Genomic DNA, 26609 nt, shown 5'->3' on the forward strand with positions numbered 1-26609 from the left:
CTTTGGTTATACTCGTACATCAAATACATAAAAAAGCAGACCTAAGGTCAATGTACAATACACATACAAATTTAATCAGTTTGATACAATACATAACTCGTAATCACGCTAGGGCGCGACGTTATCTGTATGTAATTGTAGTTTTCGTCTTTTTGCAGACTCGTCCTTCTCCGCCCGAGATCGTCTTTTGGTAAGTACAAAACTCGAATCACGTTTCAGCGTGTGCCGACACGATGCCACCGAAGCAAACTTGATCAAGAACGTGTATACAAAGTAGTGTCCGTACATCCCATTTCTGTGGCAGCTGCAGGAGGTAGGACGTTATATTTACATCATTGGATATCTGCGTGTATACAGGGGGGATGGGTGATAACGCGTCTTAAGGTAGTCGCACACTTGTCCGCATCGTACGGACGGCACGCATCGTACTCATCGGATTGTTTTTGGGGTCTGCGCACATTGGTCCGCATCGTACGGACGGCACGCATCAGACGGATCGGATTTTCTGCGCACATTGTCGGCATTGGACCATTCACCATCCGCAGTTGTGAAGCTGAGCTCTCTCTGGAAGGACATACTCCATTCTCCTTCCTATCTCTTCCCAGATATTGTCCCTTCGTTGTTGATTTGAATACTCTGAATGTCTTGTATTGTACAGCTCTTCGTATTCCTGTACAATGACTATAAGCTGTGCCACATCCATGCCGATTGATGTAGTTGAACCCCGTCTTTATCAAGTAGCTACTGAAATAAGTAGACAGGATTTATATTATTATTACAGCAGTTTATAGCCACATTAGCAACATACGTTCTATAGGCTGTGACAGCTGCAACAATAAAAATTAAAAACTCAAGTGCTTGCTAAAGAACAACCACTAGGTGCATGCTAAAGAACAACCACTAGGTGGAGATACAATTTAATCTTGCACAGGATTTATATAGTCCCAGAGTGAAGTGAAATGTGATAGAGAAGGTAAAGGAGGTCAATAGGTTCGAGTAGGTAATTTACCAGGTAGATAGGATAAAAATTTAGGAACATATCTAAAAACAGTCACTGAGTTAATATAACATTATATATTATGTACAAGCAAAGCATAGCTATGCAAACAGAAAAAAATAAAATAAATACCGAAGAAGAAGGTTTGCGTCCGACCGCGACGGCGCTCTGGCTGCAACTGACGATGGGGTCGCACATTTGCCGGCAATTTCGGGCGGCAAATGCCGAGGCCATCCGCATCGGATTGAATGCTCTTTCGGGGATCCTCGTCGGCATTGCCGATGTACGATGCGGTCAAATGCGCGCAGACCCATTTGAAATAATGTCAAGAATACTAAAATCCGATGCGTACGATGCGTGCCGTCCGTACGATGAGGACAAGTGTGCGCCTACCTTTACGGCCCACGTGAGGTATGTCTCGTCTGAACGATGCTTTCAGACCATTTCGTTCAGCATACATGGTTAGGGCGTACATCTATGACAGTATTGTGAAAACTTGCTTTGCTTATCCGAAAATGCAGTCAAAACCCTGCACGAAACTTTAATTGGAAGATCAAAGGTTTGTTTAAATTACACGTACAACGGTTATATATGAACGTCGAGAATATATTGTATGAATTGTACTCTTGAGGTTATCGTATAAACGTTTAGTTCATTTGTTCACTTAAACCAAGCAGGATTAAAGGATAACACAAGGTAAGCCATTTTGTGATATTGTAACTACTTGTGGTGATTGAGTTTGGAGCCGGGCAAAAACACATTCCTTGAGTGACTGAACCAAGCGAATTTTTATTTCACATCTAATTTTTGCACGTCCGCCATCTTGGAGACTGATTTCTGACGTCACTAGGGAATTCCGCGAATGCGCGTGGTTTTATTCAAGATCTAAGAATATAAGGTCTAACCACTTCCGACCGAATTTCGAGGGAGTTGGCGCAGCGAGCCCGTGAACGTCACTTGGCTGTTCAAAGTGGGGTTAGCGGGTCCTATAGCTGTCAGTTGAAGTTGGTCCGTCGTTCGAAAATGACGTCGCCTTCGCTCGCACCGCTCCACTCAATTATTTATATTCTGACAAATATTATATAAAATATATATATATATAATATATATAAAATATTATAGTTCCTGTCTATATATATGAATATATAATATATATGATATATAATATATATATATAATATATAAAATATTATAGTTCCTGTCATCCTTGGCGTTTCACAGTTTTCTTCAATGTATCACAAAGAGAAAATGGACGCATCTAAATGACGTCAGAAGCTGCGCAGAACTACCCCAGCGATTAGACCTGTTTACTTAGACCTTGGTTTTATTTACATCGGCGAAGTTCTTCCACGTGGGTTTTTCAGATTCATAACAATTTGCGTACAGGCGCTATCTTAGTTTCTGTAATGAAAACTTTTCTATTCTTGGCGAAAGGGGAGAGTGACTGTTGGTATTGGTTACTGATATTTAGCCAGATATCAGATACTGGGGTTTCACATTGAGAGAAATTAGCCATTTTTGAGTGGAAACTTTGCAGGAGTGGTCAGTGGAGCAAAATCTTCAGATAACTAATTTGAGCCAGCCAGGTTGGGTAGAGAACATTGTATTGAGTAGGATACATTAAAAAATTAAGAGCATTTTTTTTTTACTAGGCTTGGATTGGTATTCTCTGCCCAACCCAACTGCCCTGATTTTGTTCCTCTTTTGTCCCAGGTCCCCTAGGGTTTGGAGTAATAACTTGACAAGTAGTTGGTAAGTTATTACCCACTGCAAGCTTAGGGCTTTAACACTTCAGTTCTTTTATTTCCTAGTTCCTAGGTTTGTTCATTCTGGGTTTGGTAGCCACCTCAGCAACAGTGAATAGCTTTGCTGAAATTCCTTCATGGGTGGGAGTGGGGGGTGAAGCAGTGGGGCCTGGGCCGACAATAGACTAGTCATAAACAAAGTTTACCGTTACATTTTATTAATCACAAAGCATAAAAATTCAAAATGCTGTACCGAGCATATTGTTATCGACAACAGACTAGGCATAAAAAGAAATACTGTTACATTTTATCAATTGCAAAACATAAAAATACAAAATGCAAGGCAAAATTAGGATTTTTTTTTTAAATTTCAAAACACATTTTCGTTTACATACTGTACCGAACATATTGTTATCGACAACAGACTAGCCTAGGCATAAAAAAGTTTACATTTTATTAATTGCAAAACATATAGAAATACAAAATGCAATGCAAAATTAGGAAACATTTTACTTCAAACAAACAAAATAAAAGAATATTTAGCTGGCTGGGATGCTGACGCTGCCGGCAGCCTGCCAAAACAATCGTACTCGCGTCTCGCGGCGTGCGGAGTAATTGTACTGCACTGCCAGGCATAACATTGCAGTTCTATTACTCTATTAAATGTAAAATATTATTGCACTATCTCGTGGCCGCAAAGTCGATCAGTCGTAAGTCGACGACTACCTGTATATCATTGCCCCCAGCACTTAAGCAAACTACAGGGTCCTTACCTTCCCCTACTTAACACTCTTCAATCCCATCTCTAACATCTCCTATCCCTGCGCCGGGGAAACACACCTGCCTCCTATGTTTCCTATCTTTATTGCAGAAAGCCCTGTCTAAGTACTTCACTTAACTATCTCCTACAACCAAAATCTTACCTGTGGGCAGGGATCCAGCGTCTGCCCTTCCCTTCTTCTCTTGAGTTTCATTTGCTTCTTCCTGCAGATTTGCTAGAACTTGAAACGAGTTCTTGCAAGCGAGCGGGGCTGGTGAGGACTTTTTTCCACTAATCCGCATCTTGTTTTTCGTTGTTTTCCATCCAAGCTCATAGCTAGTTTTGTCCTCCGTATTTTGGGCCTTTGAGGGGAGAAATGATTCTCCTCTTTAAGGCACTTTACATCCTCCTCCAAGGCTTCAATTCTACTAAGTAGAGATTTTACCTCATCGGCGCTGAACACGGTAACACAACCACTTGCCATATCGCTAACTGAAGCAGCTACCCGGATAACCTGACCTGAGTGACGACTACTGCTCAACTGACCTGACCTGAGTGACGACTACTGCTCAACTGATGGTACTGGGAAGTTCAGGATGGCCTCCACGTTCGCTTGCTTTGGTTGGTACTGCCCGTTTCCCACCTCATGCCCCAGGTATGATATCGTCACGCTGCCAAAGATGGATTTGACAGATTGACGACGAACCCAGTGGTGGTGAGTCGCTCAAGAAGGGGGTCCAACTTACGGAGGTGTTCTCCCCAGGAATCTGATAGGATGATAAGGTCATCAAGGTAAGCGTAAGTATCAGGGAGGTCGGCTATAGTATGATTAATAGCACGTTGGAAGGTGGCAGGGGCATAGCAAAGCCCGAAAGGTAGGACAAGGAAATTAAAGAGGCCGAAAGGGGTGATAAAGGAGGATTGGGTTTGGGCTCTGGGGGTTAATTTGATTTGGTGATAACCTCTAATCAGGTCCACCTTAGAGATGAAAGAAGCTCTTCCCACTTGATCCACAAGGGCATCGATGCAGGGTAATGGGTATCAGTCCGTGACTGTCACCGCGTTTAGCTTCCGGTAGTCGACACAGAGCCTCCACTCGTCATCACCTTTCTTCGGGACTAGGAGCGCCAGAGATCCCCAGGGGGAGCAGCTAGGTTCAGCTAGTCCGTTCTCCAACAGGTAGGCCACTTCTTTCTGCATCTTCTCTGCCTTGTAGGGGTTGAGGCGATAAGGGTCTGGCGGATAGGAAGAGTATTAGGATGCAACTCTGTCATAAGTAATGGTGGTGCACAATCCTGGTTTATTCGAGAAGACGGAGGGGTGTTTCTCAAATAATCGAATTATGCTTTCCCGTTTCGTTTCATCTAGGTGCCCAAGGCACTGAATAGGGTCTGCAAGGAGGGCAGAGTTGGACTTGAGAGCAGTCGTATCGACTTCTTGTATGTTAGGTTCATCGGTAAGGGGGGGATTTTACAAGGCATGATACTGGTCTCTAGCACATCAGTAGGCTTTCTATGGACATACTTTCATTAGATTCATGTGTATGAGTCTAGAATCTTTATGACAGTCAGGAGTGAGGACTACGTAATTTAGCTTATCCAACCGATGAGAAACTACATAAGAGCCCTGGAATTTGAGAGAAAGAGGGGTCCCTGGGACTGGTAAGAGAAGAAGTACCTCATCACCTGGATTGAATTTCCTGACTTTAACTTTTTTTTTTTTTTTTTTTTTGTCAAAATAAGCCATCATTCTTTGTTCAGAGGTTTTTAGATTTTCCAAGGCAATGCTCCTTACTTTATGCAGTTGACTTTTTAATTTATCCAAGAATTGATTTACTGTCTGGTTAGGATATTGAGGAGTTTCCTGGTACCACTGTTCTTTCAGAACCTTGAGGGGCCCTCTTATCTGGCACCCATAGAGCAGTTCAAAGGGAGAGTATCCCAATGACTCTCGAACCATCTCTCTGACAGCGAACAGCATTAGTGGTAACCCCTCATCCCAATCAGAAGAAGATTGATTGCAATAATTTTTGAGCATTGACATGAGAGATTGATGAAAACGTTCTAATGCCCATTGTGATTCCGGATGATAAGCAGAGGACAGGATTTGGGAAATACCTAGCTCCTTTAGGATACTGGCAGAGAGGTCGCTCGTGAAGTTAGTTCCTTGATCGGATTGAATTTCTTTTGGCAATCCTACTTAAGTATAGAATTTCAATAAGGTGTCAGCTATAACTTTGGCATTTATTTTCTTAAGAGGAAAAGCTTCAGGATACCTCATTACCGGGCACATGACAGTAAAAATTAATTTATTTCCCTTTTTGGTCTTAGTGGTCCAACAGTCTATAATAATTTTATCAAAGGGCTCATCTGGAACTGGAATGGGGTTTAAGGGAGCCTGAGGAATTTTCTGGTTCAGCTTGCCCACCATTTGGCAAATGTGGCAAGACCTCACATACTCTGAGATTGACTTTTTTTAACTAGGCCAGAAGAAATGATTTTGAATTTTCTTATAAGTCTTACTGACACCCATGTCCTCCAGCTCCATCATGGGCTATTTCAATCACTTGATTTCTGATGGATAAAGGGATAACTACCTGGTGGACCTCTGCCCAAGAATCTTGGTATGAGCAGTTGGAAGGTTTACTACATCTCAAGATACCATCCTGGTAATAGTAACCTGGGAAATGGTCGACCTCTTCCTTGGAATCAACTGCTAGTCTATGGAAATTCTTTAAGGTGGGATCATCATGTTGAGCTTCAATTAAGCTTTCTCAGGAAATTATTTGGTTGGGGAGATCAAGCTTATAGGATACATTACTATCAGAGAGGGAGTTTGAGGTCTGGTGACTGCGTACAGGGGAAAAATGTTAGGGTGAAGGTGATCTTCCACAACAGTAGGCGTCTTACAAAGGATTACAAAGGCAGAACATGCCGACAGGAGACCTTTTGATCCATATCTAGGTCGGATGCGAAAAAAAAAATCATATTAATAATAAAATAATAAATAAAAACTATGATAATGTAAATAACAAATAAAATACATAAATAAATGCATAGGTATAGTTAAATGATAAACAAACAGGTAAATAGTAAATAATAATAAATTGACATATAACTAATAATAAATAAAAATCAGACAGACAAATGATAACAAAACAAAAACAAATAATATAAGATAAATTATAATCATTACAGCATCTTACTTAGGTATTTATCTAAATGATTCTTAAAGCTTCGAACTGAACTACATTGCACTACCTGTGCAGGAAGTTTATTCCATTCATTAACTACACGGTTGGCAAAGTTGTTTCTACCAACTTCCAAATTGAATCTATTTCCGGAGAGTTTAAGACCATTGTTTCTTGTCTGATTCTCATTCAATGTAAAAATTTGGTCACTTTTGATGTTGTCAATTCCCTTTAGAATTTTAAAGACCTGTATCAAGTCACCTCTGAGTCTACGCTTTTTTTAGGGAAAACAGATTCATATGTTTTAGTCGATTTTCGTATGATTTATTTTTGATATTTGGAATCAGTTTTGTGGCTCGCCGTTGTACTCTTTCCAATCTGTCAATGTCTTTAATGAGATTCGGTGACCATACGGAAACAGCATATTCCAAATGTGGACGAACTAACGATTTATATAGCTTGTTAATGAGTGATGGACTTTTGAAATCAAAAGATCGTGCAATCAGTCCTAGAATCTTATTTGCTTTCTCAGAGGCTGAAATACACTGCTTGGATGATTTGAGGTCGTTACTGATAATTACGCCGAGATCTTTTTCACTATCCACTTTTGTTAATGAATTTCCAAATAACTTGTAATCGTACTTACTGTTATTTTTACCTATATGCATTACCTTGTATTTACTTGTGTTAAATTTCATTAGCCACTTTTCAGACCATTGTTGTAATTTATCTAAATCTTCTTGAATATCTAATTGGTTTGAGTGATCATTTGCCACTCCGCACAGTTTTGTATCATCAGCAAATTTGGAAACAGTAGATTTTAGTCCATGGTCTATATCATTTATATATACTATGAATAGAAGTGGCCCAAGAACGGAACCCTGAGGAACTCCACTTGCAACACTTTTCCATCCAGAAGTTTTTCCATTTAAAACAACTCTCTGTTTTCGATCATTCAACCAATTACTAGTCCAACCTAATAGGCTACCACTTATTCCATGCAAAGCTAATTTAGTAAGTAGTCTTTCGTGTGGGATGGTATCAAAAGCTTTTGCAAAGTCTAGATATACTAAATCTATATTGTTTCTTTTGTCATAATTCGAGATAACTGTGTTGTAGAATTCGAATAAGTTAGTCACGCAAGAACGTTTCCGTCTGAAACCATGCTGGCTATCATTTATCAAACGGTTACTTTCTAAATGATGTTCGATAGCATCTCTGATGATAGTTTCCATTATTTTTCCTACGATTGAAGTCAAACTTATAGGCCTATAGCTATTTGGTTTCTTTTTGTCACCTTTTTTGAATATGGGAGTAACGTTAGCTAGCTTCCATTCTCTTGGGACATCTCCGGATATGATGGATTTCTTGAAAATAATTTCTAATGGAACAACAATCTCATTTTTCATTTCCTTTAAGATTCTTGGATGCTAACCGTCGAGCCCTGGTGTTTTATTAACTTTGAGTTTGTCTATACACCTTTTAATTTTTTCTTTTGTTATATTTACCGTAGTAAGTTTACCCCAGACTTTTCACAGGTTTCAGTTTGGAATTCACTTTGAGGTGTTTCGTTTACGAATACCGAGCTAAAATAATTGTTTAAGATATTACACATTCCTTCATTTGAATATTCAAGTTGACCGTCAGCAGATAATAGTGGACCAATGTGATTCCTAACAACCTTTTTATCTCTAATGTAACTATAGAATTCTTTGGGATTCTCTTTGGATTTATCAGCGATGTTCATTTCGTATTGTCGTTTTCTTTTTCTTATTGTCTTTTTTAAATCTCTCTGTATTGATACATAACTTTCATAGTCATTAGATGCACCCGAGCACTTATATTTCTTATAAACCTGTCTCTTTTTAGCAATACTTTTTTCAGTTTCTTTGTCGAGCCACTTTGGGCGAGCCTGATTTGGTGGACGTCTGTCCTTAAAAGGAATGTAAGTTTGAATCATCTTAGTGAGCGTATTTTGAAATATTTCCCACATCTGATCTACAGGCCTTTCGTTTAATTTTGCCTCCCAATCTGTAAGCTGAAGCTCCTGACGTAGTTCTATGAACTGAGCTTTACTGAAATCGGGTATTTTAGAAGCACAAGTATCTATTCTAAAATTGTTTAGGAGTTTGAATCTGACTAAGTTGTGATCACTATTTGCAACAGATTCACAGACTTCTACATCAGTTACCATGCTTTCGCGGCTAGTGATCAATAAATCGAGTAAGTTTCCATATCTTGTGGGCTCTTTTACATGCTGAATTAAGTAATTGTCACCAAGAAAATCAATCAAGCGACTACCTATATGGCCATGTTCAAGGGTCATCCAATTAATGTCAGTAAAATTGAAATCACCCATTATCAATAAATCCCGGTTGCAGAAACTAGACAGTTCTTGAAATAACAGTTTGTCGTCTGCTAATGATAATGTCTTTGGCCTATATATTACACCTATATTCATTTTTTGTCCATTTGTTTGGGTTAACTCTACCCACAAACTGTCATATGCATCCTGTTTCACTTTCTCTAAAACACAAGCATGAACATTGTTTTTAACGTACAGTAGAACACCCCCACCTTTCTTGTGGTTTCTATCCTGATGAAAGTGTTTAAATCCCGCAATATTAAATTCAGCTTCGAACTCTGTACCATTTAACCATGTCTCAGTTATTCCTATCATATCGAGATTTTCGCTTTTGACATACGCCTGTATTTCTTGAAATTTGTTCCTAATACTACGAGCATTAAAGTACATAGTTTTAAGAAACTCGTGATTATTTCTTTTTGACACATTTTGAGTTTCAATATCATGTCTTATATTATCATTTTGTTTTGTTTTTTATGCCTTGCTCTATATTATTATTATTTGGTCCTTCATTGACATTCAATGCCTCATTAACATTTCTCCTGTCAAAATTAACATTTCCCCCATCACGGACATCTGGTCGATTACGGTCATCCGATCTATTTTGTACATTTTGTCATTTTAACACATGATGGAGCTTCGTTACAATTGCCATGTATTTCACAGTTTAAGCATATGGCAGGTTTTTCATTAATTCTACTTTTATATTTTTGTTTTGAGTGTCCAAACATTTGACAATGGTAACATCTTATGGGGATGGTATATATGGCTTTACTTTAAAAGACAACCAACCAGCTGATATAAAATTTTGTAATCTACCTTGATCGAAGGTTAGAATTATTGTTCCTAGGGGTACAAGCTGTTTGCCAATCATCTTTTGCATTCTTACAACTTTTATTACTCCTTGATTTTTTTTAACTTTTTCTATTTCATTTTCTTCAATGTGTAACAATTCTGGTGCATATACTACACCTCTGCTTTTGGTTAAAAACTGGGTGAGAGAAGCATTTAACATTAAGACCATCTAAACTTGAGATAGTTTTGAGTTTTTCACTTTGTTCAGGCGATGAGGTTTTGATCAATAGACTTCCCTTTCCTTGTGGGCGAATTTTGGGCTGACTGCCACAGATATTAACAATTTCTCTGTTTGCTCTGAAAACATTTAGACTCTCGTATTTTCCCTCTTCAAATGTATTAAGTACTCATTATTTACTGTTTTGTATACTCCTGGTATTATTTCCATCTTTCTAATCTTTTCATTTCTAACATTTGTTTCTCTGTCTTTCTTTCTGTCCTGATGATTTTTAGCTTTATTATCAGGAAAAGAATAAGGTTCTAGGGTCATTATACTTGAACCCGATGTGCCGGTACCTTTGTCCACTTCCATGTCAGTAGAGTTGTCAACAGGAGGTCTAGGGCTATTTTGTAATGAAGGGGAGGCACTACAGTGAAGTAGAAATATTTATTAACAAAAAAAAAAAAAAAAAAATTCTCAATTTTTTGTTCAAACTTTCAGGTTTTGTTTAAAATGTAGACGCTGATGTTTTGCGAAAATAAGAACTTGTTGTGTTATGACGTCATACCGATGTTAAGACTTCATAAGTAAATGAAAATCATAATATTTGTCCCAGAGACCCCAGCTTTTGCAGTGTAATACTTAAATAACATATAAACACCGTGTAGTTTTATTTTTGTTAAACTTGTCCATACATTGCAAGGAATTGCTGTCGCAATTTTTTTTTTTTTTAGACCGTATTTTTCGTCAATTAAATGCTCCCGAGGCTTAACTTTGCATTATATAATAAAAAAAAAAGCAAAACTACATGATGTACGCACACCCAAATTGTATAACTAAGAGAATTTTCAAGAAACTAAATGTTTTTTTTAATTTTTAAAAGCGTATTTTTCTCATTTTGAGAAAAAGGGATTTAAAAGTTTCAGTGTCATGTATCTTGGGTAATTATCATACGATTTGTATTATTTTCACACACACAGTGAATACAATTAGCAAAAATCAACTTTTTACTACAAGAAAGTGTTGTAAAAGTAGTGTCACAATGAATCATGTCACCAGATATTGACTGTAGTGAGGTCTCCTCCAGTTTATGTTGCCTCCCAATGTCCATTTTTTCTAATTTCTTTTTTCTACGTACCTCAATCATTTTCTTGATTTTCTGCTTTGCAGTAAGTTTTTTGCTGTTTGATCTATCCATTATGACACAATTTCTTCGTAAAAACTTTGCGCGAGAGAATATGAACGAATATGGTGTGAGAGAAAAAGTAATGCACTTCACACATTCACACAATTAGGGTAATTGATGTATGCTTCATAAATAAGCCAATAACCAATTCATCATACAATCGTACGTCTGGAACACAGTGGAATGGCCTCTGGATACCTGTTGGTAGTGCACATTAGGGTTAACATGTACAGATGCCCCTTTTTGGTTTTGGGTCAGGGGACCCACGACATCAATTATCACATGGGTAAAAGGTTCCAGCACCACAGGAATAGGTGGCAGCGGTGCAGGAGGAAAACCAATGTTAGGCTTACCTATCAACTGGCATGTTTCACATGTTTTACAATACTGTGCTACTTGTCTATGGATACCAGGCCAATAGAAGTACTTGATAATCTTATCCAATGTCTTCTGTACACCCAGATGTCCTCGTAAGTAGTTATGTGAAAGACTGATGACTTTCTCTCGATACACGTCCGGAATGATAACCTGATGAAACTCACACAAACTCTCATTTGCAGGAACATCTGGCGGTCTATATTTTCTCATTAGTACATCATCACGTGTATAATAACATGTAGCTTCATTTGAGATGTCCTTCTCCGGTATGGCCCTTGCAAATAATGGGATTAATGACCTATCAGCTTTCTAGGCAGATATCAGATTACTACGAGTCATTGGGAGAACACTTAAATTCACACATTCACTTGCATTACTCTGTGCTTCATTCACCTTATCACTAGACAGACTACACGACAGAACCCCGGGACTAGGCGAATCCACATCACGATCAGCAAGTTCATATGGCTTAACAGCAGATCCTGTACTAGAGTATACGTTAAACAAACTACTAATTTCCTTATCAGCAGTTTCTTCACTGGTTTTCATCCTTGCCTGGCTGCGTGTAACTGCACATTCTGGAAAAATATCTCCACACGCGCTCTCCAAACCCTCGGCAGAATCCCATTCCAGTGGAGTCATAATTCTGGAGTGCATAAGTATGCCTTCAACACTGTATCCTTCACTACCGCTCTCCAAACCCTCAGCAGAATCCCATTCCAGTGGAGTCATAATTCTGGAGTGCATAAGTATGCCTTCAACACTGTATCCTTCACTACCGAATACTGGCTCTGATCTTCAGAGGACAAGGATAAGTACGATGAACGAGCCTTACCCACTAAGGCCGTTTGCACCAGCACACACCAATATGGCTTGGGCCAGGAGAGGGTGGTTGCCAAGCTTTCGAACTGCTCTAAGAACTCCTCTGGATCACCCTCTAGAAAAGTGGGGACAAGGCGTACTACATGGTCAATATCAAATGTAGGTTCCAGCAACACCTTGGACACCCTGCTTATCCATCATTGCGATCTTCAAGTTCGTTTCAACCTTAAGCTTTTCAAGTGCTATCCTCTCCTTCTCCACCTCCTTTTCAACTTTGTCTCTCTAGAGCTATCCTCTCTTTCTCTACCTCCAACTCCATCTTGGTAATTGCTGCCTTATCCTCATCTCTCTCTGTCTCTCCTTGAAGCTCGGTATCGCACAATGCCTTGGCACTATTCTCCAGAATTTTTTTTTTAGATCAAATGTTGAATGACTGCTTCCCTAATATCAGCCTTGTTAGATTTACCTGTGATTTGAACCTTGTAAAACCTAGCTAAAGCCACCCAGTCATCCTTAAATACTTCACAGTTCTGCAAAAGGGCAAGCCCAGGATCCTTAATGAATTGTGCAACATCAAATGACTCCATATCAGCTAGTGAGGAATTATAACCTAATACAATGTTCAGTAAACAATGGTTAAATACTCTTCAAGAAACAGTTAACGCAATTATTATTCACTGCAAATATACCGCACTGATAATACACCGCTGTATAATACCTTATACTTTATAGTATGATACCTGTTCTTTATAGTACATTCACTGCACAATATGGTACCCTACATATAGTACGATCACTGCACCATCACAATGCCATCACAATACGTGCAATCATAATGCCACACACTATATAGTACCTTCACTTTATATGGTACCTTCAATTTATATGATGCCCCGCATCTCCACCATTTTGATATGGCATAACTTCCCAAGGCACTATGATCCCTGAGTAATCTTAAGTAAGGGCCCCAATATGGCATAAAGTCCAGGTAATGTGAGAGGACTTGAGCCCCTATGTTCTATGTAAGTATCAACCAACTGTTTCCTTAAGTGCATCTCACTATCATGTCTCAAATCAAGATCAACAGAGGTAAAGTGAAAGTTAAGTTTATAAATTTAATTTTAAATGAAAGTTTAATCATGTTACAAAACAATTACAATGTAAAATAGAATAAAGCCGGCGAGTGAAAATATACATATGAGAAAAGCCGGCAGCCTTTAACAAGAGTATTTAAACATGAAAATTTTTGAAAAAAGTATAGCTATCACCATAGAGACATAGAAATGCAAGGAATATAAACATCAAAATTACGTTACCCACTAGAGACCTAACTGCACTGGAACCAGATTATTAAATCTTACTTGAAACAGGGTATTCTCACCAGGTCCTTAATAGCTTGGTCCCTCTAAGCAAACTTTCCTTAACCAGCCTGTCTAACTGCCTTCGGCACATATGGCAACTAGTACAACAAACCATAAGGCATCCACAATCTTCATTGCAAGATATAATTTCTTACATTAGATTGTACATAACAATTACATAAAGTTATTCATGTACCAGTGCATGCTAAACATTCATACCCAACACCACAATACAAAGAATACATATATAGTAACCCCAAGCAACGTATCTCACCTAACAGATGACACCATCAGTCGCAGGAGGTGAAGGGACACTAAACTTACACCCCTTTTTTACATAATACATAGTTTATCATAGAAAAATGCACTCTTGTATAACAATATATATATATACATATATATGCAGAAGAAATCACGAATGCGAGATTCTAGTATGCAGAAAAACCACTAGGAAAATAATAGAAATGAGACCGAGCGCTTTCATCTATTCAGACATTTTCAAGGTACAAGTACAGAAAAAGAGACAAGTATATATACTCGGAGGGTAGGGTAGATCTCTCCCCATGCCCTATGGGCTCAGTCCCGAGAGTTTGGTTAAATTTTTTTCTTCATAATTCATCCAATTTGTACAGTCCATGACTTAAATTTAAATTGTTAACAAATATATCCTTGATCAGACTGGATTCTATGATATTTCTATTCAAATAAAAATTACTTCTAACAATTACTTTAGCTTCATCCCAATTAATACAATGGCTGAAATCCCTAAGGTGGACAAATAACGTGTTGGACATTTGACCACTTCTAATGCTATACTTGTGTTGCTTTAATCTAACATTTAATTCCTTTCCAGTCTGACCAATATAGCATTTGTTGCAATCTTTGCATGGAATTTTATATACACAGCCTTCCTTGTTTGCAGGGGAATTTTTAATTAAATTATTTTTGACTGTATTGGAGTTCCTAAAAATGACTTGGATGTTGAAATTCTTAAGAATATGCGGTAATTTAATGAAGTTATCATGATGAGGAAGAACGAGAAGATTTTTAGAATTAAATGTTACTCTAGCCTTGTCATCAAAATAAGACTTCCTATTCATTTTTTGGGAATTTTCAATGAGATAATTGGGATACTTTAATTTTGAACCTGTCATTTATTCTTGAGAATTCATCATCCAAAAACTTCAGACTACAAATACGATGAGCTCGAAGGTACACTGATGATAACACAGATGCCTTAGTCCTGTAATGATAAAGAGTAAAAATGAACATATGAAAGAACATTGTTGTGTTTCCTATAGGCAGCAAATTTGAAAGACCTTTCATTTCTGTATATCAATACATCAAGGAAAGGTAATTGGTTATTTTGTTCAATTTCCATAGTAAAATTGATAGAAGGGACTAGGGCATTAAGCAGTGACAAGAAAATGGACGGATCAGCATTAGGGTTGATTCACACTATCGGTCCGGTTGCGGTCCGCTCTCGATACTCTCTCGGTTCTGAGATATTCACATGTACAATCCGCTCTCGCTCCCGTCATTCTCCCTCCTTCGACACCAGTAGAAGTCTTACCATCAGTTACGAAGGATGTGTGACTTTTCTGACGCCGAGTTGGCAATAATCGCTATTGCACTTGATGAAAAAGAAGAAGGAAAACAAAATAGAAAAAGAAAGAGATTGTGGGTTCATCCTATGTTGCAAGATAGGAAGACTGAAGGAGAATTTCATACTCTGTATCCTCGTCTTATTGATGATGAGAGTAAATTCCACAGCTATTTCAGAATGAACAAAGGAATATTTGAGAAAATACTATCCAAAATTGAGGATGACCTGAAATGTACAAGAAGATGCTGCACTTCCTGGCACTGATGTGCTTGCACAATACGTTATAGTGGGAGATGAGGCTTTCCCGCTGAAGAGAAATTTGATGAGGCCCTACCCAGGTTCACAGACTGAACATAAGGTAGAGAAGAGGATTTTTAATTATAGATTATCTAGAGCCAGGAGGATAGTTGGGTGCACATTTGGTATTCTAGTGCAAACCTTCAGAATATATTTAAGGAAACTTGAAGCTATGTATTACAACAACATGCATACTTCACAATCTGATACACCCAAATGCTGTTGTATTACCAGATACTGTTGTCATGCCTCCATTAAACACAGTACGTCCAATGAGAGGAAGAGGGGGAAATGCTACAAAGGAGGCTTTTGGCGTGAGAGAAACGCTGAAAGATTATTTCAGCTCCCCAGCTGGTTCAATGCCTTGGCAAAATGATAAGATATAAGTAGACAAACAAACTTGTGTAGGAATATTTGTTGAGTGAGCTAAGGAGATGCATTTCCGCAGTGGATAATAGGTTGTTATTATACATATGGAATTTCTTTCTTCGGTTAATAATGTGTATTTTTTTTTCTCTCAGTACCTTGGCAATATGATAAGTATGCAAACATTATTGTATAGGAAAATTGTTTAGTGAGGATAGGAAATGCATTTCCACAGTGGACATTAGGCTATTGTATGGAATTTCTTACCTTCACAACCCAGCTGCCTGCTTATTTCAACACAGCTTCTTCTTTTCGCCACGTTATCACTGTAGTGCAGCGAAGTCAGGTCATACAGCTCTGGTTTACCTTTTGACTAATTCTATTAGCATTTCATCTGAATCCACAAAATTAAAGTAAGTTTTGTAGGTTATATTTTATTCAGTTGGTGCTTATGTATATCCTTGCTGTACGCATTGTCATTGTATCAGTGATAAATAAAAAGAAAACGTATTTTTATCATTTTTCTAACTTTCTCATGATCCCATTGTGGTGTTTCCTTTGGATTATCCATGGTTTGGTAGGACAGAAGGTATAACTACTTGCTTATATGAAGGCTGAATCTCGACTGGAGTGGAGCAGGAGGAGCAGGACCGTGGCAACTGAGTTCACAGTCCGGTCACGCTCCAGTAAAAATATCTTTTGACGGAACCATGACCGGAGCGAGAGTGCCAGTGTGAATGCTTCCATTGAAATTAATGAGACAATATTGGACTGGAGCGGAGCGCGACCGGACTGATAGTGTGAATCAAACCTTAACAGGCCAAATGCACAGAATATTATCAATGCACCTAAACCAAGTAACATTTTGGGGGAGAATATTGAGTAACAACATTGTTTAAAAAAAATTCCATATAAAGATTGCTTAGAATTGGAGAAATTGGATTACCCATTGCCATACCAAAATTCTGTAAATAATATTTGCCGTTAAGCATAAAATAAGATTCTAAAACACATAATTAAATCAATAATGGTGGCAATAGGCAGTGGTAAATCAATTTTCTCCAATTCTTCCAGGTACACTAATAAATCATATACAGGATTCCAAAAAATTTGACGTCATTTTAAATGCCAATATCTAGGAAACTACTTGGTGCATCTCAATGAAACTGCACAAACTTTATGTTGAACATCATAAGTTTTATTAGTTGACATTTCAAAGAAAAAAACAAAGATTTGTAGATTCTATGACCGATTTCACAAGTTTCACAAATGTTCAATATGAGCGCCGCCTGTGACTCTACACACGTCAAGTCGGTACTCAAACTCGTGCTAAACACGCTGCAGCATGTCTTTGGTAACATTCTCCAGTGCGGCAGTGATTCTCTGCTTGAGTTCTTCAACGTTAGCAGGAAGAGGGGGGACATAGACGAGTCCTTTCACATATCCCCAGAGGAAAAAATCACACGGTGTCAGGTCAGGTGATCGTGGTGGCCATTTCAGCAGCAAATTGTCTTCCTCACCACCACGCCCGATCCATCTCTCTGGCAGATTCTCATTGAAATAGGCCCGTACAGTGAGCTTCCAGTGAGGTGGAGCCCCGTCCTGTTGAAAAATGAAGCTTTCATGTTCATTTTCAATGAGCTGATCAAATAGCCAGTTCTGAAGCATTTGCAGATGAACATCCCCGTTCACATTTCCTTCAAAGAAAAACGGTCCATGAATTTGATTCTTGGAGATGGCGCAGAACACATTCACTTTTGGTGAGTCCCTCTCGTGCTCAATTGTGGCATGGGGATTTTCTTCGCCCCAAATACGAACATTATGCTTATTGACTTTGCCATTCGTATGAAACGTGGCTTCATCACTAAAAATTAGACGCTCATCGAACTCGTCTTCTTCAAGTTTCTCTAGCATATCATAGCAGAATTCTTTACGTTTTTGCTTGTCATCTTCCTTTAAAGCCTGAAGGAGCTGCAGCCTGTAGGGTTTCATTTGCAATCGTTTCCTCAGAACGCGCCAAACTGTTGTTCGAGGAATCTGGGTTTCCACACTTGCTCTTCTTACAGACTTCTGGGGACTTCGCAGGAATGTTTCACGAACTTTCTCGACCTTCTCTTCCGATGTTGATGGCCGTCCAGATCCTTTAGCCCTGCATAAGCAGCCTTCCTCTTTAAATTTTTGGTGCCAGGTCCAAATTTGTTTACTAGTTGGTGCATTTTTGGCAAATTTTGCAAAGAAGGCACGCTGCACGGTCTTGGGTGACTGTGTTTGAGCATATTCCAACACGCAAAATGACTTTTCTTTTGAAGTGAATGGCATTTCTCAACCTGAAAAGAGATAAATGTCAAACATTAAACATAAAATCTTGAACTGTTTCTATGCAAGCTGTGAAAATTTGAGGTTTCAACGAAAATTGCCAAATTTATTGGCCTGCAAAATGACATCAAATTTTTTGGAACACTCTGTATATATAAATGGTGGAAATGTAGTAAACACCAGACTCAGAAGTAGGTAATTTATTCCAGATGTTTCGAGTCCTGTCCGGGACCTGTCCTCAGGGGATACAATGGAATACAGAAATCACACGGTCTAAATATATGAGTTACCATGCCCACAGGAGGAACGCGGCAACCTGCTTCGGGCGAGAGCATGTGGTGGAGAAGGGGGCCGCTGGTAACCTGCACCGGGTGAGAGTGTGTGGTGGTGGAGGGAGGGGGAGGACATTTGCCCCCCGCCGTTGTTCGTGATACCTTTCCATCTCTCTCACGCCCCTGCATATATGGGGTTGAATATTATGGACCTGTTTATGCTGTCTTCGTTAGTGGCCCACACCTCCAAGAACAGTCTGCCTCCTTTCCTGTTGCTGTTGTAGAGTACCTTTGCGCCCTGCCAGTTGAACTCATGTTGGTGTTGCTCAGTATGTTTGTACACTGCCGAACTCTGGTCTTTTCTATTTACTGCCCTTTGGTGCTCTTGTAGTCTTGTACTAGTCTGTTTTCCTGTTTCACCCACATGCGCGCTTTGCAATCGGAGCAACTGACGTACACCGCCCTGGGCTGGTTCAATTTGCTCACCTTATCTTTGACCCGAGTGAGAATTCCATGTAGCGTGTTACTGGGTCTTTGAGCAATGGTTACACCATTTTCATTCAGTATCCTCTGCAACCTCTGAAACACCCCTCACATAAGGGACTGTTGTCCTGGTTCTGGCTACTTATGTCTCGCCCCGGTCTATTTTTCTTCTCTGCGGCACTGTCCGCCTTTTCACTACTTAATTCGGGTAGCTGTTAGCCCAGAATACCCTCCTCAACATGCTGCTTTCCTGCATATACATATATATATATTGTATATTTACAATATACTTGTGTATATAAGAGAGATTGAAAAGTCCCGCACATCAAAAAGAAAACATATGTAAAATATTGGTTAAACAAAAACTATTAAATGTAAAAATTTATTCAATATGTATGAATCAATATGTACAAATTCAAAAAGAATATTACAACATATGCTCAAAATGGCCACCATCTTCATTAATGCATGCCCGAACTCTTTTTACCATATTTGAAGCTACTTTATGAAGCGTGTTTACACTAATGTTGTTAATCTCTGCTGTAATATTCATCTTTAGTTCATCTAGGGTGCGGGGCCTATTTCGATAGACCTTTCCTTTAATTAACCCTTTCTGCGTGATAATTCGAAAGTCCGTTCGCACCCCCCAGTGGTTTACTGGTTTGATTTACCCACGCTGCCAGATGTATGAGAATTTGTAAATGGTAACGCGGTGAATGTAGCCTGCCCTTCCTCTCTGGTGGAATGCCGTACAACTAACTCAATCAAATTGTGCGTTCTTTATCAGACAAAATGAATATCTGAGCATATACATAGATAATTAATTTTACTTTCGTGTCACCCTAATGAAAATATGTATAATCAGATTGTGCTTTATTACCCCATTCACCTCATGGCAGCCGCTTGTTGTGTAGATACGAAAAACCGGATATGGTAGATCCTCGCGCGGGCCCTTACATCCGAATGGCATGTGATGCGGCTTGACCCCGCGAGGACTGACATCATATTTTTCTGGTGTTTGATCAAACATTTTGGTGTTTTATGATTTTTTGTTTTATTTGTTTTATTTGACCAAATTTGTGCATTTATATTTTTTTCAATATCTCTCGTAAATTATAGTTTGATGTCTGTAGTCAAGGAAGACGAACAAAAATTTCCATGTTGTCCATGCTACTCTTTGGTATAAAATATTAAATACTGAAAACGAGATTTATTCTTCTGTGAGAGCTCAAAGTATACACTTTCTTTAGTTTTTTGTAAAATATGACAAAAAAAGGACTTTGTAAAACACCTATCCATATGTATAGGTTTTCCTCAGTAGTCATGAGACACACTGAAATGCTTTCATATTCTTCATGCTAGCCCTGTATATAAGAAAAATATTTATTAGTTTTTGTTTTGTTTTGTTTTTCTCAAAGTATGTCCTTTTTTTCCCTATGAGAGTTAGGAAGTTACGGATGTATAATACAACAGAAACTGTATGTATTATTTTGTTGTCAAATTTTGGAAAGTATGAAAACACAATATCATATCTTACACCTTTATGTATAAAAATATAAAAATTGACAAATATATACATGTATATATGCAATATATATACAAAAACACAAAATAAAAATAAAGTGTGCTGTGTCTTGCCACATTGCTTCTGACCATATCCAATACATATATAGAAAAAATATATATACACAATATATATATACACTCACACAATGAAAATAAGGTGTGCTGTGTCTTGCTACATTGCTTCTGACCCAGATCGGGCGAGGAATGACCTGTTTGTAATTTGCTGGTTCTTACTGCATTGCTTCTGAACCATAGTACCACAAAAATATTGCTGTGTCTTGCTGCATTGCTTCTGATCCATCACGGCCACAGCCACAGGGAATAGGGAGTACTGTGTCTTGCTGCATTGCTTCTGACCCACGATAGAGGGGGGAGAGAAAGATGACCCGATAAATACTTACAATTTTTTTTCCTCGTGGTACTTTTGAAAGCAACCATACGTGCAGAGTGACTTCTTGCACACCCTGCACGTAGTGCGGGTCATCTTCCTCTTACCGTCACAGTAGCACAAAAAGCACCTTTGGTATTTGCCCCCCTCTGTCATTGTAACTGCATGGGAAGTCTTCCCATGCAGTCTTGAGGGATTGGGCATGGGAGATGGGCTGCCTCGCTGGTTGTAGGGCTCAAGAAGCCCGACATACTCATCGAGGATGGCATTTGCCAGGGTCCGGTGGAAGTGGTAATGATCCCCTGTGTGGCCCAGTTTTTTCCATATGGCATGGCAATTGACTATTGTCATGTCATACAGGAAAAAAAAGAGTTTCTTATACCACTTCTTCCATCGCCTGACAGAAGGGTACGAACTGGCAAGCTGGTCGCTCAGATCGACACCCTTCATATGCTTGGTGTATTCCGCAATACACTTGGGCTTCTGGATCACCTTACCACGGCTCTGCACATCAACCATGCCGGATGTGTGGACTGTGCTTAGCATGGTGACCGTCCTTTTGTCCTTCCATTGCAAGCACAGCATCCCTGTGGCAGTCGACCGATGGTCCACATCTCCTCTCTTGTCCACGCTGAGGTCCGCAGGCATATAGCGCCGGTTCACCCTGACGGTTCCGATGGCCCCAGTCTTCCGAGCCTGAAGATAGTGGAACAAGGAAGGAGATGTGTACCAGTTGTCCACGTATAAGGTGTACCCCTTGTCGAAAAGGTCTCCGGCCTCCATGAGGTCCACCACCGCCTTCTGTGAACAGGGAAGTTGACCTTTGTCCTTCCCTGAATAAATCCTGAAGGCGGCAGTGTATCCGGCGGCAGGCCCCGAGCTCTCCGACAGCTTGTACACCTGTAGAATAAAAATAATAATGATTCATGGCATAGTATAGTCATATGCTGAAAGTATACATTTACAACTTAGGTATTGTATACATACCTTGAACCCAAAACGAGCACATTTAGTTGGATTGTACATTCGGAAGTTGAGGCGGCCCCTGAACTTCCACAGGCTTTCATCAATGGAAATGTGCTGGGCAGGCACATATACCGATGAAAACCTGTGGCCGAGCATGTCTATGACCAGCCTCAACTTCCAAAGCCTATCCTCCTCATTTTCTTCTTCATTATTACAGAAATGAAGATTCGCCGATATTTGTTCGAATCTCGTTCTGGGCATCGTGTCTCCGAACAAGGACTGGTGGAAAATTCGGTCCGTCGACCAGTAATCCTGGAGCCTGGGTTTTATGTTGAGGCCCATCATGAGCCTCAAGGCAAGGTAGAGGTGCAGTTCTGCACATGTGACTGAATGCCACCTGGAACTACCCCCTATGGGAGGTATCCCAGCATACCTATAAACAAATAAGAGCAAGGAAATAGATCAAGTAAATACTGTGCTCACCTTTTCTGTTTGAGTATAAGAAAACACGTGAATAATGTTGGCTGTATCAACTCTACATACCGGTTGGTCTCCTCGACAATGTGGGAAATGAGTTCGTCTATCATGAAGGCCTTGTAGACGTCCATGACAGACAAGGATTCGTCGAGGTCCTCCATGATGCCGGTCTTTCCCGTGAATCCATACCTCCTGACGACATTGTCTTTCCTGAACCACGTAAAACCTCTTGTCCCAGGAGCGTTCCTTGTCCAGTGCCTGTCCCTCACACTTGAGAGGGGCTCGTCATTATCAATGGACGTATCCATGGTACTTACGAAATCAAATCCAAGTTCGTCACTGGATTCGCACTGCGACGAATCTGAAGACTCATCCAGACTATTTTCCTCATCATCAGGCTCCTGCCTCGAGGTTGAGGGCTGAGGTTCTGGTTGAGGGCTGAGCTGGTGACGGCGAGCAGGTGCAGACATCTTCAATCTTTACAGGTTTCCTAATGCTGGAAGGAGGCCTTGACCGACCTTTTATAGATATCGCTGGCCAATAAGGGGACTCTACGTGTCCTTGTCCCCAAATCACAATCATTGTTGAATTTGGGCCAATTAGGTCAAAGCCGGCAAACCACAAATCACGAGATGAAATGTCATCAATTATTTTCGTCATAATGGGCGAGGTCAATGAACCCGTGACTGCGCTGAGTAGCCAATCCAGCGTAATTATGCACCACATGAGACTGCCCACCTGCTTTCGTCATAATTACATCATAATTATCGACTAATCCCGGGAAAGTATCAGTTGGCATCAATTGAAGAAATTTACTTAAAATTATACACCACAGGAGGTTGCCCTCGAGGCTTACGTCATTATTATGTCATAATTACTTCACAATTATCGACTAATCCTGTGAAAGTATCATTTGGTATCAATTGGAGAAATTTATGTCTAACCATACACCACAGGAGGGTGACGTAGGCATTACATCATTATTACGTCATAATTATAAACTAATCCCATGTAAGTATCAAGTACCGTCTATTTGGAAAAAACAACACAAAAACAAGTAAATACGATGTAAAAAACACATGCCACCCATCGTGCGCATGATATCATGCCACCTGAGGTACGATGCTTATCTCTCCCTTGATGCCATGGAGGTAGTGATCCAATTCACTCATGGCATGTTTTGATGTCAGCTGATTTAGTGTCCAACCATCCCTTGACACCACATCATGTCATCTGAGGTGAATGGGTTACATATACACAGGTACATTTTACTTCGTCAGACTAATGGAAATACGCAGTCATGACTAACCATATGAAAAAATAGATGGTCATCTTTCTCTTGCCACAAGTAACAGAATTGTCAGTAGCATACAGTAACTCAAAACACTAGTGGCAATTTCGATGTGGTGTTACCCCATCAGATTTGTCAACTACAAGAAGTACACACTGTCATTATTCATGTATGTATGGCTATATATATATATATATATATATATACAGTATATAAAGAGAGAGAGCATGCACTCGTCACATATTTAGTTGAGAAAAAATGTAGGCGATTGTAAAGGCACGACTTATAGATAAGTTGGCTATCAAGCACAAGCACTGATGAGTGTACGGACGTATGCATGTAAGTGTATTTACTAAATGTATTTATTAGATGAGTTTTATGAGAAAGATTTGAACTTACCACATAGTCTCTTTTTTTTTTTTTTTTTTAAGTTCAAACGCAAACTGTAGTTTTTTTTCTTTGAACTCTAAATTCTCAATGCATATCACCCTCTCAATTGCTATATGGTCAACCATCCTGGCGTAAACAGTATAAAGGATGTCACCTTACGGAAGGTTTTATTCCAATTCTAAGCATCGGCTCGTGCCAGCACACCCTAAAAATGCAGCAGATGTTCAATGACCCTCAACTACAATGTGTGTGTGACTGTAAATTCCACTGAATGTACAAATACAAAATTAATACACATTATATCTGGATACATAACTCCTGTGTATCTTCTATGATGATAAGGAAGTCAAGCAAATGTGAGGAAACAAAAATAAGGTAATGCAGTACTATGTGGATGTATTATTTATAGATACAGAACATAAACTATATATCATATTACATGAAAATGATGTCAGGCAAATGTGAGGATACAAAAATAAGGTAATGCAGTATTATGTGGATGTGTCATTTTTAGATACAGAACATAAACTATATATCACATTATATCACAGTTCCCCTACATAAGTCTTGCCTTTGTCACCATTTATTCTCTCCTCCAAAGTTGGCCAAAGAATGGTATTCTCGGAAACATTCTGGGAGACAAAGACCAACACCACACTCGCTACACATCCAGTGCGTAGTTTGGCGTTTTCTATTGCGTCTGACACTGTGTGCACATACATGGCAACGCCTGTGCGGCTTAGAGCTGGCATTTGAAGCAGGGACTTCCGAAGGGAAGTGCCATGCCACTAGTCTTGTCGGGTTTGAAAGAACATTTGGACTCCTGCCTGGTCTCCTAGTATATGTATGGTGACTGAATCTTACAATGATTTGCCTTATAATTGATTTACTGAAATCTGCAAATGGTGGCTTATTTCCTGTTCTTACTAGAAACATATAATATGAATTTAGGACAGTCATGTCAAGAATATGAAGAAATAGTTTTTTGTACCACTTTTGAGACTTTCTCATGCAATCAACATTGCTGATCATGGTGTCAACCATATCAACGCTTCAGGCTTTATGTGTATATTCAACTACAGCAGCAGGTTTCTGGATTAGATCTCCAGTAGCATGATTTCGTTTACCTGTGTTTACCATTTTGTCTGCATGTATTGATGTTAGTATATGTACAACACGCTTGTCACACCATTTTATACACATTACTCTGTTATTGTGAAGTGACATCATTTCACCACGCCTTACATTTGGAAACGTTGGCATTTTTTTCCTTCTGGCCTGCACCGTTCCACATGCACCAGTCTGGTGGCCATGAAGAAAATGAAACAATGTAGGACTAGCGTACCAATTATCCATATACAAATTGTCCCTTATCCAAATAAGGCATCATCATTGTTTTTACCACTGATCCCGAATAGCCTAGTTCACTGTCAAAATTCAGATCTGTGCCACCACCAGTGTACAGTATGAAATCCAAAATGTAGCCACTCTCTACATCACAGAGAGTGAAAAGTTTCATCCCAAACTTATGACGTTTTAGAGGCATGAACTGACGAAATGATAGTCTACCCCTCCACAGAACAAGACTTTCATCAATGCAAAGATCACGGAATGGTTTGAATTTGGAGGAAAAAAATTCTCTAATATCTTCTAATACAATTCTAATTTTTGCCAACTTGTCACCCTCCATTTGTGACCTGTTATCACAGAAATGTAAATGCTTCAGCATAAGTAAAAATCTGTCATAGGTCATAAATTGTGTGAATCCTGGAGTTGAAAACAGGGAATCTTTTGCCCAGTAATCTTTCATTCTGTTCTTCTTTACATGAGCCATAGCCATTACCATACCGAGAAAAACGTACATCTCATCTATGTTAGTAGGAACCCATTTGCGTATTCTACTATATAATGGAAATGTTTTAGTCTGCATTAGGAAATCATTGTAACTATTGGTTTCTTGTACAATTTTTTCCACAAGGTTATGAAAAAATTCAAGGAAAAACTCTAATTCTTCTGAGTCATCAGTAACAGTACACTCTACAGATATTCCTACATCCTCTGTGAAAGGAAATAAAGTTGGAGTGAACCTGCTGGAACTCCATCTTGGGGTCTCGAGCCTGTCAATCGACATGTTCTCCTGCGGCTGTACGTGCTCCCAAACCAGGCTCCAGCCTCTCGTTGTAGCTGCATCCTCTCCGCTTGTGGAAGCACCTATGGTTGCAGTGGACTTGACTACAAAAAAAGTTTAGACTAAATGTTACTTTTCTAGAATGTTAATAAATCAACAGTGGTATAAGCATTTGCAACGAAATCATAATAGATTAGGAGTTGCGGGACTGAAACCTATGATCAGGAAAAATCTTCATGATAGA

At 39.2% G+C, this 26609-nt stretch overlaps 1 protein-coding gene across 1 annotated transcript in view; it reads left to right on the forward strand.

Moving 5' to 3' along the window:
* Window positions 1-171: 171 nt before the first annotated feature.
* LOC143038564 (THUMP domain-containing protein 1 homolog) overlaps window positions 172-26609 on the forward strand; it is a 479094-nt gene continuing 452656 nt past the window's right edge. The window contains exon 1 of the mRNA XM_076207924.1: window positions 172-190. The gene's annotated coding sequence lies outside the window, so the exon portion shown is untranslated. The remainder of the gene's footprint in view (window positions 191-26609) is intronic.

Source organism: Oratosquilla oratoria, chromosome 24 (assembly GCF_046742065.1).
Source record: "Oratosquilla oratoria isolate Oo_2021 chromosome 24, ASM4674206v1, whole genome shotgun sequence".
Taxonomy (NCBI): Eukaryota; Metazoa; Arthropoda; class Malacostraca; order Stomatopoda; family Squillidae; genus Oratosquilla; species Oratosquilla oratoria.